This window comes from Trachurus trachurus, assembly GCF_905171665.1.
Source record: "Trachurus trachurus genome assembly, chromosome: 13".
NCBI classification, from domain to species: domain Eukaryota; kingdom Metazoa; phylum Chordata; class Actinopteri; order Carangiformes; family Carangidae; genus Trachurus; species Trachurus trachurus.
In genome coordinates, this window is record NC_139892.1 from 12,232,538 (window position 1) to 12,250,790 (window position 18,253).

Genomic DNA, 18,253 nt, shown 5'->3' on the forward strand with positions numbered 1-18,253 from the left:
GAACCCTCCATTGACCGACATCCAGGACTGTTACAGTGCTTTTATAAAACCGTGTCTCCCTCAGAGTCGTATGCATGCATGCAGCCTTTTTTTACACTTTACACAGACAGTGATTCAGCTGGAAAACATTCACCATGTTGGAAGTGTCCTTGGGCAAATCATTGGATCCTTATCAGAGTCAAGTCAAAACACGATTCCATCACACGACCCTCAGGAAGGCATCTCGCTTTTTTTTTCCTTTCTTTCTTTCTTTCTTTCTTTCTTTCTTTCTTTCTTTCTTTCTTTTCTAAACGAAGCCTGCGTGCATTTTTTACTGGGCTTACGACAGTTACAGGAAAGTCTCCCTGGCTCTCAGCAGGTGTCTGAATCCATTTCTCTCTCATCTCATTACAGTGTCAAACATACATGAATTGCTTCTTTGTGTGGAAATGTAGGTCTCCAGCCTGTAGTAGCATCCATGTTTGGCACATCCTAAGCTGCTGCAGTTCCCATGCCTTCTCTGCTTCTTCTTCTTCTTCTTCTTCTTCTCTCTCTCTCTTTTTTTTAGTAGCTGTCACACAAACCTCAGGCTTCCAAGACTTGGCAACAATATATTTATTTCTGCCCAAAAAAGGAAACATCTAGGAGTTTTCTCATAGGGCCGAGCTCACTGTGAATAGACCTGCCTTTGTCTGAGACTCTTCCACAGACAGAACGTGGCTTTGTGTTTTTGCCACTGTCGATGTCACACAGGGAAGGACAGACAGTAATAGTGTTTTTAAAGTAGAACTGGTCTGAGCGGGCGGCGGCGGCGGCGGTGGAGAACTGAACTGGGAGCAGTGGGATGACTCAGGCGTGCTCAGGGTTTCTGTGTCGTGCCATCGTGGGGTTGTGGTCTCTCCTGCAGAGCATCTGGTGCTGCACCAAAATTGGCCAAATTACCTACAAACATCGAATGGTTGAAACTACATCCCCCCAGATGAAAGGACTTTCCCCATGACGACCAGCCTGGCAACCTTTAAAAAAAAAAAGAAGAGGAAAAAAACAGAGAGGGAGCTGCTTTTGATCTGCTCCGACCAATGGAGGCAAAGTTTTATGAACGGGCCGTGATGGCGGTCCGGACTCAGGACTCAGGACACGGGGGGTGTGTGAATGTGTGTGTGTGTGTGTGAGTGTGAGTGGGCAGGTTGTGTGTGTGTGTGTGTGTGTGTCCTCTTTTTATTAGTGTCACAGTGTTTTTGATTGATTACACTCGCATCACTTCCTTTATCTTCCTGTCAAGACTGCAGCCCTTTTTTCCTGGAGGGGAGTGGGGGGCTGGAGGGGGGGTTGTTAGTGAAGTACCCCTGATACAACCCCCCCACCCTCACACCACCCAAATCCCCTCCCACTACCAGCCCACTCTGCTTTCTCCAGATGGCATCTGCTGCCCACACATCTGCATTGTGTGCCAATCATGCACACCGACTCCAAAGCCTTTGCTTGAGCCGACACACACACACACACACACACACACACACACAAGCTCATTCAAAGTTGTGTTATAGACCAATAATGACATATTGATACACCTGCTATAGATATATCAGCTTTGTTAAACACGCCATCATCTTCAGTGCGACTGAAATCATCACTTCCTGTTTCCCTGCAGAACTCTGCTGTGATATTTTGTCTCTCTGTGACTCGGTGTGTGTGTGTGTGTGTGTGTGTGTGTGTGTGTGTGTGTGTGTGTGTGTGTGTGTGTGTGTGTGTGTGTGTGTGTGTGTGTGTGTGTGTGTGTGTGTGTACCAGAAAAGTGAGAATCATGTCATGTCACGCTGAGCTGAAGCAGGCCGAGAGGAAAAAGGAAAATGAATGAGGATTTTTTTTTTTTTTTGCCTTAAAAAATACATCTAGTGCTATCAGATAGTTCTCAGATTAGTTCTCCTGCACAGCACAAGGAGAGACTGGTTGTTATAGTCATGGTGACTGGTCAGGATGTGCTAGTATTTGTGGGTTTTTTTTGAATGGGTAACAATATATCACAGGAGCTTTGAAAAGCAGACTAATAAAAGAAAAAGGAGTACACACTGATGTACTTCATGAGGAACATCTGCATCTGAATATCCAAGAAGAGGAGGTGACTTTGACGGCGTATTAAGGTCATTGTAGTTTTTTATTTTTATTTTTTTTAAACAAGTTGGAACAGAGGGGGGGTTAGAAATTCTGAATTTTCAAGTTGAAACTAACAAATTAGTTTTTTTATCAGTCAAAGAAGTAAACACGTCTCTACTTTCCAGTTGGATAATTGTTATTTTAGCCCCAGAATCACCAGATCATTGTGGCGCCTGTGCTCTTCCAACCTTGCAAAGACCAGTTTCATTCATTTATTTACAAAAACAAAAAACCCTTTTTTGCACACAAATTTCTGGCTTTGTAATCTCAGACAATACCCAAATTGTTTTCAATTACATTTGTGATTTTAAACTTAAACACTCAGAGTTTTGAACTTTGTGTTTGAGAAGAGCCAGCTGAGCTGAACATTATGTGTGATAATAATAGAAACATACAATGTATGTTAGTGGAGTTCTGATCATGTTTCCTTTCATGTACATGATACATACTACCTGTATGATGTGTTACTGTCTCTGTACATCCAGACGGGCCGTGGCTCAGGTGGTACAGTGGGTTGTCTGCTGGTCCGGGGGTTGCTGGTTCAATCCCCTGCCACTGGAGCTGCACAAGCCTGGACAGAGTGGAGAGTCTCAGGACTGTGGGAACACCTGAAAGAGATTATGTATTTACACGTGGAATTGTTTTTAGAACAGTCACAGAGAGGTTAAATACACCTGCCATCTCAGAGCCTATCAGCTTCTTCATATCTACTGTAGAGGGACATGGTTTCCATCTTTAAACATCCTAACCAGCACATCCTAACCAGGCTGACAAGATAAGTATCAATACTCTTCATGAATTAAACATGAAGCCACTGTAAAGTGCTGCAGATAATCTCTATAATCCAGTTTCTACAGAGTTGGTGTCTGGAGCTTTGACTTTCCCATATATATTTTTAACCTTTGATTGATAACAACAGTTATCAATAGAAAATCAACACATATGATCAGTCACAGGGTTTTTTTTCCTGAGTGCTTCACAGACAAATCCAACTCACACTAACCTCGCTCAATCATTCACATCTCCTCAGGAAGTACAGCACACATTTACTGTCAACAAAGCAGAAAAAAAGAAACCCTCCAGCCCGCCCCTCCCCGTCCTCTCTGCTGCTCATCTCCCACCTCTGTGACTACAATTTGGGCCATTGTTTCAACTAAAGCCCTTAAAAGTCCCTCCTGCTGGCCTGTGACCCCCCCAGGCTACACGGGCTCTGCCCACCGCCTTCGGATCCCTCCTGGCCTCACGCGGTGCTCATCGGGCCCCGTCGTCAGGAAAGGCGAGTCCCCGGAGGTCGGAGCGAGTGGGAGTCAGAGGAGGCCGAGGCAGAATGGGAAGAGGAGATCAAAGGAGCAGCAGGAGAGCAGCAGGAGAGCAGCTCTGAACCCGAATGTCAGAGATGAGATAAAAATCCACTGGACTGGAAATATTGCCCACACAAACACACACACGCACACACACACACACACATAAGCTATATATAGTCAATTGTTTTGTGTTGTTCCAGCGCGCGGCGGGGACTTAAGTAATTATACGAATTCCTCTGAGGCCATTTTTCAGTCACGTACATTAATTCTACCAGATCATTTCAGGCCCATATATGATAATAATGTGAATCACTGATGCTTTCCACCTTGTAAATCTGTCATCAGGACATTACCTCAATTAGTTAATTAATTGCATTCCTCTTTGCATCCTTTATTGTCTCCTCTTTTACCACACATCCTGGGGCTTCTATTTCTTGCATTCACTTGCGTTCCACTATTGCACACTCACAGTGCTCCTGAATGCCCGTCCACTGTTTACTCTTTATCTGCTCAAACCAGCTTTTGGAAAAAAAAAAAAAAAAAAAGTCTACGAAACATTACCGTCTGACTTGTATCATGTCTGTGTTTATCTTCCAAACCACTGCTTGACCAGTCACTTTCTCCTTTTCCTGTTTACATTTACATTTGGGGCGGAGGCTGTCATCCAGGGAGAGGGAGGAATATACAAACCTGCTCAGGATTCATGATTAATAAGACAACACTATCAGTTCAACTGGGAGTAAACATTTGGTGGCAGTCAGGTCTGCCGCTCTGAGCTCTCCCTGTTTGTACTCAAGAGATAAAGTTGTTGTTTTTCTTCTGTTTTAGCAGTTCTAGTTCGATGTGTTTACTTGTGACATTTCTAAATAAAGTGATGTAGACAGGGCCGCCCGAGCACACGGCCCACAATCGACTGTTCGCTAAGCCCTGTCCGCCTTACTTAACGTAAATACAACTACCAAACAAACAATGCTTCATACACGTGGGAATCATTTTTTAAACTTCACTCTGAAACAAAAGCAGATGAACATGGATTTTTTTGGGCAGAAATTAAAGTGACAGTATAACTCGCAGTTTTAAAGAGGAACTATGCAGGAACTTAACCTTAACTATGCTACATTTTTACCCTTAATTAAACAGCTTTGGAGTAATTGTGATGGTTAAATAAATGACTTATTGACTTATTACAGGGAGAATGGAGGCTCACTGTCTTCCACCTAGCGTCTCTTGGCTGTCTATGCGGCACCGCAACACAAGCGCGCCCCATAAACCCGTAATCTCTCGTTCATGACAGATAAGACTACACAAATATACTCATCGTAACATCAAATCAAATACAAATGCACATGCCCGGGAGGAGGGTTAGCAAAACAGCGGAAAAAGCGACCCGACTTGCATAGTTCCCCTTTAATTAGCACAGGGTAGCTAACACAACACCTCCTTGACACAGCGAAAGACTGCGTCCGACTCCTCTTTAGCTCTTAATGTGGTAAACTAATTTGTATCAAAATGCTAAACGTGTAAAATGGTTTTAAATGTATATTTGACAGCTAAATCCATGGCATCATGCTAAAAGACGGAGGAGAAGTTAACTCAAGTTTACTTCAAGTATTAGCAATAAAATTAAAATAAAACTTCAATGTCCACCCCAATGGCTGCTGAAGCACTAACGTCCCCAAAACAAACAGTAAAACAGAGCCCAAAATAGTTCATTTAAACTCTCGTATACTAACAACATGGCTCCCACACTGTGCTGAATTTATAATATTACCACATGAAATATCAATGATATACCGTAGTAGCCTAATGCTAAACTTTTAATGTAGGTAGCTAGTACACTAGTTAGCCAGGCATGCTGACTATTTTAGTTTAACACCTTAGGCTACTGTACGTCTGGTCTTGATTTATTTTAGAGACAGTGACTTTTATATGAAGTGTGGTTCTTATAAAAGTACACAGCGCCTGTGGCATGTGGATAAGTTCACAGCTCGTCAGACCTGCTGTGCTTATTTATGGATGTTCAGCTGTAACGACACCTGATCCCCTTTGAACAGATGCAAAGGTGTGACATGATGACAGGTACAGTGATATATAACTGAATAATAAGGTGTTGTTTTTTAAATTCCTCTGCATCGCTGTGTTAAACTCTGCAACCCCTCCACCGCGCCGCACCCTGCCCGTACCCCACGCCACGTCGTTGGCTGTTATCTGACCTATTCGTGCCCCTGGCCGCCACCCCAGCTCTTTACCCCCTGACGGCAGCGTGTCAGTCGATAAGTATCGCGGCAGGTCCGGCAGTCCAGCCCAGCAGGCGCGAGCTCTGTCTGCGGCCGGGGAAAAAGCAACCGAGCGGCAAGAGACCCTTTGTGTGGTTTGAGAATTACCCGAGGGTTTTCAAAAGCCGTCCGTCGGTGTGCATACCCCGCTGTTTACCACCCCTCACTTTCCAGTCCTGGGTTGTTGTTCGGGGAAATGCCACTGGTTTGAGACTTCACAGCGGGAGGTGCAGTGTGAGCTCAGTCACTCAGAGAGTCTGTCTAATGCCACGCTGTAACATAACCTCTCTGATCAAGACATATCGAGGTTACATGCCTCTCTCTGCCAAGTCTGATGGGAGTAAATTGAAAGTGCAACCAAAATAAGCATCTTAAGTGAACCTTCATTTCTTAGCCTGTGACTAAGGTGCATGATTTACAAGTTGCTGTGTCTTTGTTTTTATGAGGCGTAAAAAGGTAGCGGAGTTGTATCAAAGTCACAAATTGCTCTTTGTAACCCCATGAAAACCCACTTATCCCACTGTTTTGTTGTAGAAGCATCATTTTTGGTTGTTATGGGGCTGGGTAACGAGCCAGCAAACTCTCATCTGGCTGCCAGATTAGGGGCGGCTGCCGGTAGATGCATTTAGATGTCTGTGGCGGCACAGTCACTCAACGCTTAAAGCATCAACACGAGCCACAAATCAGGTCCAACTCTAGGCAGGCTCAGAATTTTTATGTAAAAGATTACACGCAAAAGACATTTGGCAGCCGCAAAAGGGAATAAGCACTCCGGGGGAGATGATTTAAGGTGTCTCTAAGTTATTTTATGGTGCCGTGTCAGACGCTCTGGAGCTCCTCCTAATCATCATACTTGGGGAAAGACAAGGAGGGTGGAGCAGTGGCAGCAAGTGTAGGTATGTATGTGGAAGATACGGACGCATCATCGTCGGTTTGTGTTTATGTGTACAATTACAGGATTATCTATGCAATGAAATGTATCATCATTGCATTAATAAAAGTCACATCTCTTAGTCAGAGATGTAGTTTTAATCGCACAGATACAGACACAAGCGTCACAGCGAAACACAAACTGACACTTGGCTGAACCGTCGAACTTGCGATTTGGTGTTGGTGAGTTTGTTCCAACTGATGTCATCTCCTAATTTAGTGGGAATCGAGAGAAGGCGCAGAAGGTAGTGGGAGTTTATAAGCACACGACGAGCATTTGGCCCCTCGGCTCTTACTCACACACACAAACCGGTCCAGATGAATGGCTGCGGTGTCTCAGCATCACTACTGTAAACAAATCCAATTGTGGTCAGTTCGCAGCCTGTTTCTTTCATGGCGATGTTGTTTGAAAAACCTAGGAGCTTCCAGTCAAATAGAAGAAACCTCATCTCCTCTTCGTGGTGTGAACGGCCCCCTCTTCCTGTTTTTCAGCCATAAAACAATCTGACTTTACAGCTGAACTGAACCCGGTGTCACAGAGAGTAACAGGCATATGCTGGCGACGGGCCAGAGGACGGATGATATACTGATGTTAAAAAGCAACACGTGGCGTCTTTAACGGGCTGGATCTGCATATTCATACATAAATGCAAATGACTTACATGTGAGGAGTGGGAGGTCTCACCTCATCAGGTGAGAGTGCAGTTACAGTAAATGCATCACGAAGAAGCAGCACGACAGATAGGAAGGTTTTCTTCAGTCTGCCTTTGTTTTTTAATGTTGGGTCTTATTTTATTTACGTATGTTAAACTTCAACAAGGTCAAAATTGTGAGGGATCTATCTGACTAACAGGTTTATGATGTGTGTGGTTGGATTTAGTGACATACATACATACAAAAAGGTTGGATTAATGCTGAATACATCCAGGATATCATTCAAGACATCCTGATTGGTATCACTCCCATATGGTCTAGCGGTTAGGATTCCTGGTTTTCACCCAGGCGGCCCGGGTTCGACTCCCGGTATGGGAACTTCCTCTTTGATCAATCTTCTGCAGGGGATTAATAAAGTGTCCCGATTGTGATTTAGATAAACAAACATACAGTAACACACTATTTCAGCTCCAAATTTGCCTGAGTTACATTTGTATTTTTTGAATAGCCTACATACATCATTGAGTCTCCGTAGTGAGCTTTAACTCCTGATCAATGCATGCTGGGATGGATGTCTATTAGGGCTGGGCGATAAATCGATTTTATCGATTAATTCGAATTTGTACTTTACGTTGATTTATTTTAATGAAAATCGATTTTCTCTTCAACATCCACCACCAACGCTCCCTGCTGGGCTCCCGTAGTTCAGAGTGCGCGCACCCCCCGCAACACCTCTCCTGTGTTGTTGCTCCCTATGAAAGGAACAAGACCACGGCAGCCCAAGCACCGCCACCACCGTGTAGCAGCTACCGCTAATGGCCGTTGTACCTTGTTGCCTGTACCTTGTACCCCACGGTCGGGCCGTGTGTTCCATGGCGGCGACAACGGGATCGCCGGTGCGGCGGCACCGGGCACCCCCAGGACAGGGCGCTGTGTGTCGGGGAGAGAAGCAGGGAGACACGGGGTCTAAAGCTCGCGGAGTCGCGGTGTGCTGTGTGCTGTGCACTGCAGTGACCCCGCTGCAGTGGCAGTGCTGATAGAGCGGAGTTTATGTTGAACAGGTAATCTTTGGTTTTATTGTGGAAGTTGTTACTCCGCATTCAAAGCCGTGTTTGGTTTCTGCTGGCAGCAGCAGGCTTGTTGCTCTGCTCTGGGGTCGGGGGTGTGTCGTTAGGAGGCTCCGAGGTTAGGGCCATACGAGCTCGGAGGGGAGGTGTGTGTCTATGTGGGGGATGCTTTTTTTCAAAATTTTCTCCACATTTTTCAGATTGTAGACCAGGGGTGTCAAACGTGTGGCACGCGGGCCAAAACTGGTCCAGCAGGGAGTCCAATCTGGCCCTCAGAATGAATTTGCCAAGTGTGAAAATTACATAGAGGCATATCATTGTTGAAATTGCAGATGCATTTTTATCAAGAAATTTCAGATTGTTGATAATATGTTTTGTAAAAGAATAGTTCATTGAAGCAGAAGTGAGTGATCCGGTCGTTTTCGCTAATGCTGCGTTCCAGGCAGGCTTTTGAAATCGTAAATTACAGCTTCAAGTCACAACTTACGACTTTGTAGCGTTCCAGGCAACCCACTCGTGTTTTTCCGACCTGTTTTACCGGTGAAAGTCACTATAACGGCCACTCGTAACTTCCGACCGGTGAACTCGTACCAGATCGAACTGGTACCACTTCACGGTCGGAAAAATACGAGTTTCCTTGAACGCACCATAACAGTCCTCGTCGCTACGTCACCACATTCACGGCGTTCCTTGGCTGCACACACAGCCCTGCATGCCGTTCTCTCTCCTCATTGGATAAAAACTGTAGGATACGATAAATGTTTTCTCCTCGGCTCAGAGCAGAGCAGAGGGACTGAGAGACCCGTGTTTCAGACCAAACACTCTATGTAAGTGATTGCTGTCGGAAGATATAACTATTTAAGACTTATATTAACACAAATATATCACTCACTTCTGCTTTAACTATAAACATCTTATAATACAAAGGGAAAAGTTCTTCTTTTTATTTATACTATCATGCTATTATTTTACTGGTCCGGCTCACTTGAGATCCAATTGTGCTGTCGTAGACCATAGCTTTAGGTGGGAGGGAGGGAAAATCGATTAAAATCGTGAATCGGATTTTTTGTAAAAAAATCGGAGATTTTTTTTTTAGGCCATATCGCCCAGCCCTAACAAACTAACAAACAAACTTCATTCAAAAACTCTTTTTCAAAATTATAAAGTTAATGAATGAGTTGATTCTTCTTTGCTGATGAGATACATCCATCAGAACACACGGGTCATCTCTGTCCTGGTTGACAGTAGAGTCGGTTCAGGACACAGTGAACACACTTACAAGATGTATTTCCCACCGTGTCTGTATTTTAATGCAACAAAATCAAAGTACCAAGCCAAAGGAGTATCACACATCGCAATCTGGGGAATCTTCCAGGGTTCGGAGAGAACAGCCTCTCACACACCTCTGCTGTAAATAGCTTTGCACAGTGCAGAGCTGCAGACGAGCGACAGGGCTGTTGTGTTTGATAAGTCGATTCCCTGGAAGGAAGGAAAGAACCGATCATCTGATCAGTCCTGGTGCCAATATTGACTTTAATTAAGCAGATTGGGAATCAGCCAGTGTGATCGATGTAATTAACTATCTGTTGCTTTCATTCAGTAATGATGACGGGGCTGCTCGCATCAAAAAATAATCCAAATGAGTTTCACGAGGTGAGGATGCAAAGTTAAGATTTAGGAATGGTGATGGGTATCAATAGATAATCAGGAAGTTTTTTAAGTCTCAACTGTAGTTTGGTTGTGTTATATAATAATAATGATAATAATAATAAAAATGTGGTGAGACTTGTTTTGACTCACAGTCTCAACAGCCTTCAGATGAACTGGTTCACACAACAGGTCGTCCGACAACATCTGAAGGCAAAGCTGTTTCTCCAAGGTAACACGAAAAAAGCTGCAATCACAGATTCAAGGTTCAATGAGGAGTTCAAGCAGTGATAGAAAAAAAAAGCCACAGTTTCATTTCAGTTCATTTTCGCTTTTCATTTTCACTGAGAACTTTGTAAATGACAATGATGTGATTTTTTTGTTGTTGGTCCTTGTACCAGACAAGTATGTTCCTTTACATCTGGAGAGTATTGCCACTTACACTTTGATTAACTTCACATCTTCAGTTCAAACCCTGTCTATTCACACATCTGTACACCTGAGCAGCTGCTGTGTGGACATGTGTGTCACAATATGTATATGATGATCTTCACAGCCATGCACACATCTTGTTAACTCGAACGAAAGCAGCTCAAACAACAGCTGCAAACACACACACACACACACAGCCTGAGTCAATATCTTACTAAGTTACCGAAGTGAAAACCAAATGACCTTTTCTCTGTTGCTCGACTCCACCGTCATTCATTCACTGTGCAGACTCAGACAGTGGAAAAGCAGGCCTATATATACACACAACTGAACATCATTTACTTTCCCTATTCTCCAGTGGAAAGCAGAAGAATCGGCGCTGCCTGACAATCAGACCAGATATCTGCAAAAAAAAAAAGCACAATGCGGCAGCCGATGTAATCTGGCTCTGAGATGGAGAGATGATGCTGAGGTAAAATATTTCTGTTGCGGCCTGCCGTTCTCTTCCTGCTCCTCACCCTCCCTCCGTTCCTCCTAGGGGTGGGTGGTAGGGTGGGTGGGAGGGGGTGGGGGGCTTTATTTGCACCGTGGGTGTTGATGGAGGAGGTGGGTGAGGCAGGGCTGAGCATGGTAATCACCTGAAGGTGGACTCGGTTGCTATGGCGTCCCACCGCTGCACAGTGACAGCAACAAGAGCTTATTGAGTTGCACAGAGGAGAGAGCTGTCGAGCTGTCGAGGCGCACTGGGGATTACACACACACACACACACATAGATATATATACACACAAACACACACTAGATTGACTTACTATACACATGGAGCCCTTCTATTAGCTGAATTAACATGGTTTTTCATCTAAACCCCAGCTTATCTTTAACCTATAACTCCCACTGCGTTCGCTGAAGGTGGAAAAAATCAATATGCAACACACACAAACACAAAATGTGGTCAGAAACACATGCAAAGACCAAAACAAACACATTCAAAATAGACGTTTTCACCCAGAAACAGAGTCATCCAGAGCAACTGGCAGCTGCCCACATATTTGCTTGAAAATGAACATATTCAAACACACACACACGACATCCAGTCGCACTAAGCGTCTAAAACACACAACAGCACACTTGCAGCATGGGACGATATGTGCTGATAACAAGCCTCGCCAGCCCGACACCAAATATCAAGCCGAGGAGCTGTGGGCTACAGACGCAGCCTGCCGTCTCCCACTGGACCCAAACTAGCACAGACAGTCATCTACACAAGGAGAGGAAGAAGAAGAAGAGATTTACTCCATCAGTAAGCAAACGTACACACTTCCACACATGCACACACACCAATCTCTAATAAATTCATCGTTCTTACTCCGAGTCTTATTCAGATCCCTCCTCGCACACACACACACACACACACACATATATAAACACAGTTGCACTTTAACACACACACACACAAACACACAGGTAGCACCTCAGTGCCAAAATAGCAATTACCCATCCTGTGCAGTGAGATAGGAGCTGCCGGCCCCCGGAGCAGCTGCCTGTTATTACTTATGTAAATATGGCATAGCAGTGTCTCTATCCAATTTGGGGAAAGAATGACAGTACGTATGTATGTGTTTGTGTGCCGGGGGTTTATTTGCATAGGGATGAAGGTAAAAGTAAAGTGTGTGTGGGTGGGTGTGTGTGTGGTGTGAAGACGGAGGAGATTTCAGTCTGGGCGTACCAGGAGGCAGAGAGCCAGACGGGATGATGATGAGGCAGAGATCCATACATTTAGAGTAGAAATGTTTTGATGTCGGGGGGAGAAAAATGAGGCGTTTTTCACACACTCAGGTAGAAATGGCTCGAAGGGATGAAGAGAAGGTGAGGAGAGGGGTTATTTCAAGAAGGCAGATTTTTTTTTTTTTACCATTACAGGTTGTATATTTTTAAGCTGTAGTTTCTCATCAAGTTCATCTTTTTTTTCATAATCTTGTGATATTTCAAGGTACAAATGTGGAGGGTTTGAATAAGACAATTGGACTATTCACCTCTTTTATTCTGTGTATTTTAAAGGTGTTCAGAAATGGCCATTTGTCCTGTTTATCGTGCCTCCTTCCACGAGTTTCCATGAGTTACTTGCCGCACAAGTTTATCCGAGTAAGGAAAACAAATTTGATTGGGCGTTATCGAGCAGGCTCAATGTTTGGGGCGGGACCGAGCTCAGTGCGTGTGCGACTGTGTTTAGCTAACGTAGCTAACTGTTAGCTAGTAGATTTGCTACGTTATAGCTTGCTAACTTAGCTAGCGAGGCTAAGTGATGGACAGCAGGGATCCGGAGGAGGAGAGTGGAGTGTGTCAGTGGTGGTGGACGAATTTCCTCGTTTTTCTCAGACGTTTGATTGACGGATGACGGATCCAATATCAGTGGCTTATGAATCATGAGCAACGTGACACATAATGTGTGCGCTTGGCATTATCCAATGAAAAAAAAAGTACCCCGGATTCACTCAAAAATAGAATTTTGCACAAAGTTTGGGCTTCATCGTCTGATAGATGAGTGATTAAACTAATTTTAAGAACCATTAGGCTCAAATTCAGTTTTCTTTTCTGAATACCTTTAAATTGTGCAAAAATACAAACTTAACTAATGTGAAAGAATCTGAAAAATTCTTAGTTGCATCATTTTGGTTGAAAAAAGCTCCAGTCTTTTTTAGAAGAATAGGCTACTGACTATAATAGCATACATCAAATATTTATCTAACCACCTGCAGATCCTCCTCCTCCTCCTCCTCCTCCTCTCAGGTTTAACCTCCACTAATCAGAGCGTAGAGCAGCGGCCTGTGTTCAGCCTGAGAGCCCAAATCTGAAGGAAAGAAAGAAAGAAGGGCACCAATCACTCGCTGCTGCCGCTGCTGCTTGTAAAGCTAATTGCTGTGACGGCATGGAAATACCTGACAGCACCCGAGACCGGCACACTGAATCAACCTCCTCATTCCTGGACTGGAAAGAAATTACGCACTTGATAGCCGGGAATATTTTGGTTTTTATATATATACACAGACAAAACAACAACTGCCGTCAAGTGTGTTTTTACCTACTGTGAGTCTCAGTGTAATCTGATTTCCAGCACTTTCCACCATTACTCCATCAAACAGATAAGAAAGTCAACAGTAGCTCCGGCCAATCATTGACAGGCTCCTGTTTGTCTCAGCTCAGAGATACCGTCCACCTCCTTTCACCTCAGCCGTGACCCCCGCGACCTTTCTCATGTGGCCACAGCCGCTGTGACAAATCATTTAGCTGGTGATTTCACAGAGTGACCGAATGACATATTTCGACGGTGATGTTCGAATCTGTCAATTAGTCACTTAGGTCTACAAAGACCGGGCAGCACTGACGAGGTGGAGCTTCCTCAGAGGTTCAGCTTTTTAGAACAACTAAAACATCTGAAGAGACACGTTCCTTCTTCTCATCATTAACAAAACAGTGAGAAGGTGTACGTGACGTCGTATCTCCTCGGAGAAACACTGTGTGTGATCTGTTCTTACATTAGAAACTTAAGGTCAAGTGGGAGTCGACTCCAGAGGAGCGTCCTGGCTCCTGGTGGTCTGCTGATACAGACACTTTGGTTGGAACAAACACACATAGGTTGATTCAGTTCCTGTCTGGTTTTGATGTTACTGCTTTATTCTTATTAAAAGCTGAAAGTTGAAGAGAAAAAACTGTGATTTCACTAAAGATAAAGATGTAAAAAAAAAAAAAAAAAAAAATTAGGGCTGTTAATAAAGTTAAAAGGATAATAACACAATCTGTCCTTCAGCTGAACCTGATCTGATCCTTCGGTAATAGACTTCTTTAGCTCATTAATGAAACCATAAAAGTCAAGTGCTTTCTAACCAGATCTTTTATTTCACAATCACACAAAAGCCCTAGTTAAAATTGGTCAGCAAAAAGAAGCAACAACAATGTCACACTTTAACCTGTTGTATACAGCAACTTTAGTGTCAAAAGTCAGCTGTGTGGGACTGTTTTGGATTTTAAAGAGAAGATACCTGCCTTGGTGCTGTTGCTGAGGGGGCGACACCACCGCCAATCTGTATCAGCAGCCCCGTGGCTAAAAATGCAGACGATCAGTGAGTCTAACAAGTCATATAGCCAATAATAACTCCAGATAAATGCAATAAAAGTGTTTCCATTGACCATAATCTTTCAATGTTGCTGTCCATGTTTGTTAAAATCAGTCTTTAAATCTGAATCTGACTTCTCTGTTTTTTTGTTGCCAGTGGATCTTTCCCTTCTGAGCTGAGTTCACTCTCTGCACAGATTTTATACCATAACTTTCAATCTTCATCTAGCTGATGCCTCAGTGTTGAAGCCAGAGAGCAGTTACAGGTCTGAACGACTGACGACTCGAGTCCATGAAACAGAAAACTTCCAGCTGATAGCTGACTCTCATTATCTCTAAAGGGGAATGGTAAAAGTGCATGGCAGCATTTCACAATAAAGCTCCATACATCTGACATATTTTCTGTCACATCCATTCCCAGCTGTGCGTCGATCCATCGTCGACCCTCATATTTTGGGAGAAACCAACCCCGGTGTTATTTTTAGCAGCTTTATCTATGCAGAGAGAGTGAGCCCTGCATTAACCCACTTCAACCACACTGAATCCACTTAACTGCTAAAAGCAGGTGGGCTTCTATCCATCCCAGCACTATAGGTACGGATATACCTTTGGAGTGGAGTCCCCTGTGTCCGCCCACCCCCCACCCCCCACCCCTCGCAACCTAACCTACGCAATAAAACCCCCTGTCCCCCTCTCCAGTTCCCCCTCAAAGGTTGCAGGTAAATGGGGTAATCTCCTGGCCCATCGCCCCCTCTCTCTCTCTGGATGGATGAAACCGAAGCCCCCCTTCCTCCTCCTCCTCCTCCTCCCATCTCAACTTTTAGATCCCCATCCTGCCCACTCCCAACAAGGCCCACCTATTTCTCTCTGACTCTCTCTCTCTCCCTCTCCTCCTATCTAATCACAGTCCATTAGCCGCCCCATTAAAATTCTTTTGTCCAATTTGGAAGGAATGCTACCCTCGTGGAAAAAACAGAATGAAACCACAATAGGGCCTTTTCAAATCGCGCTCGACTTTTATTACTGAGAGTCGCTGAGGAGTGCCACCCACCTCCAAGCACTGGGTCTTCTAGTCCCCTCCTGTTTGCTCTCCTCCTGTGTGTGTGGATGTGTGTGTGTTTGCATGAGTTCAGCTACAGACAGAAAAGAATGGAGGGTTTTTTTCTGCTCGGTTTGACAGATCTGACATTTATCCACTGATATGACATGAATTCATTATAAAGGGAATGCCATGTATTAGACAATTCGATACGGTCGAGCTAATTAACACTGGACACTACTCCAGTCATGTGCAATGCATGATGGTTATACACCACGTTGCTTGGTTACTGACCGCTGCCAGTTCGCCATGGCCACGTCATCAGGAACTGAATACAGTGAGTACTGTATGTATCCAGAGTTTCTGATGAACTGTGACAAAGGAAATTAGAGAAATGGTGGAGGAGGAAAATTAGGTGGTTGTTGGAGACTCAGTTTTCCCACAGAAAAATATTTTCAATGAGTCAGTGGGTCGTTCTTTTCATGTTGTGTGAATGGAAATAAATGAATTCAGCTGAGCGACCGCAACATAATAGTTCCTGCACATTCCCCTTGACACCAGGGACTGTAGATGCACTACAGCCAAAAAAAGTTCCTGGTACCTGTAAGCTCCGGGTTTTTAAACAAGGTGGGTGACATGAAATTCAAGAAAGTACCAATCAGAAATGTGCAGTGCTGCAGACCACACCCACCAAATTTCCTACCGACTGATCAAGAGGCGATCAATTACCCTGGAACTAAATTTAGACCCTGGTTCCTGCAGTCAAAAAAGGTTCCTCAGAAGGTTCCTGGTTTCTGTGGTCGAAATGAGGCTCATGGCAGTGAGACCAAAGATTCCTACAGTTGTGTTTGGGTGGAAACAGTCTATTGTGGTGGATTATGTAAGATTTAGCCAATGATCATTGTCCTTTTCCTCAGTATAAACTTTCAGAAACCTTTAAGGACTCTTTTCAGACCAGGAACCTAATGGTCCTTTACCATTACACAGTTACAGCTCGACTCGACTCAACTTTGATCACTTTCCATTACAACTACTTCATCGTTCCTCCTCAAAGTGGGCAGGTTCGTTATAGCACGGCTGCTATGGTTGCTCCATCTAGCTTTTTTATTTGGATCTTCTTGTCAGCCGCCAAACACGGTGATCACGGTGTGATTTTCCGCGCAGCAGCTTTTACAACAGTCGCAGTACAGATCAGTGGTCACTGTGTGTTTTTTAAAATAGCAGGATAGATTCTTGTATGGGCTCTAAGCACAGCTCCACTACTTCCTGAATTTAATGCGGCTCCTTTGTTTCCTGTCTTACATTATTGAACAAACTGATTAATCCAGGTGTGTCTGAGTAGTCACAATGGTCAGACACACCTGGATTAATCAGTTTGTCCAATAATGTAAAACAGGAAATAAAGGAGCAGCATTAAGTTCAGGAAGTAGTGAAGCTGTGCATAGAGCCCATTGGACATCATGCTTGAGACTTTTCCAGTGACAACACTCTGACCAATCAGTGGCCGGCAGTCAGCTGACGTCACGTTTTATTATCAGCTCAGCTTGCTTGGAACCTTGGCTGAGGCACTACCCAAAAAAAAGTACATCCTTAGTGGAAGGCAAGAAAAACAATTACCGTCAAGTTGAGCCGAGTCGAGCTGAGTAGTGCTAGTGGAAAAGAACCATACGTCTAGATTTGGTTCCTGGGCCACAGGTACTGCACTCCAAATTCCTCCTGCTCCTGAGACAGTACTTCTTCATAATCCTTAAGATTTGGGGTGAAGTCTACAGTTGCTGAAATGTCCAAAATAAGTGTCCAAACAGGTTGAACAATGTCCAGCATTGATTTAGGAAACAGGAGATTATAGGAAAGCACTTTGGAACTGAAGCAAGCTCTCAGTTGTGTCAATATGAGGAGTTCTTTTGGTGTTACTGGGATTTAAACAATTTAAACAAATGAGAGAAGAGCAAGATGAAGAAAATAAGATACAACCAAAATACAGAAAAAAGAACCAGGACTCACTCTTTGCATTCAGGCTCCTGAGTTCCTGCACGAGGGAGGCATTATTGACATCAGTAACAGTGTACTTGTCGTGACCTTACACAACGTCTCCTTGTTTAAAACTGACTCCTGTCTGTGTTTTAGAGGCGTGTGAAGCGCGCTGCAGAGAATCAGTCCTCCTCCTCGTGCCCTCTAACAAGCTGCAGTTTGAATCACTGGGGCTTATTTCATGCTCAGTTACACCATCAAACACCCAAACTCAACTCACGTCATGTCGTGTCTCACTGTGGCATCTCCCTCTGTCACTGTGCCTGTGTTTATAAGTGCGTGTTCACATTCACATCCATCTGACTAACAATGTGTCTACAGAATTGTAAGATACTGATGTGGATGTGTTTCAGAGTGTGTGTATCACAGACTGATGGGGGCTGATATTAATCCAGCAGATCGTGGGAACCCCTTAAAAGTGGATGAGTGTGAGACCCAGAAAGTACATACTGATGTTTGACTGGCACACACACACACACACACACACACACACACACACACACACACACACACACACACACAGTCCACAGACTTATCTGTCAGCATTCTGGGACACAGGCTGCAGACGACAGGCAGGTATGACAGACCAGGACATGCTGATAACAGATAGGACTAGCCATTTGACAGGTG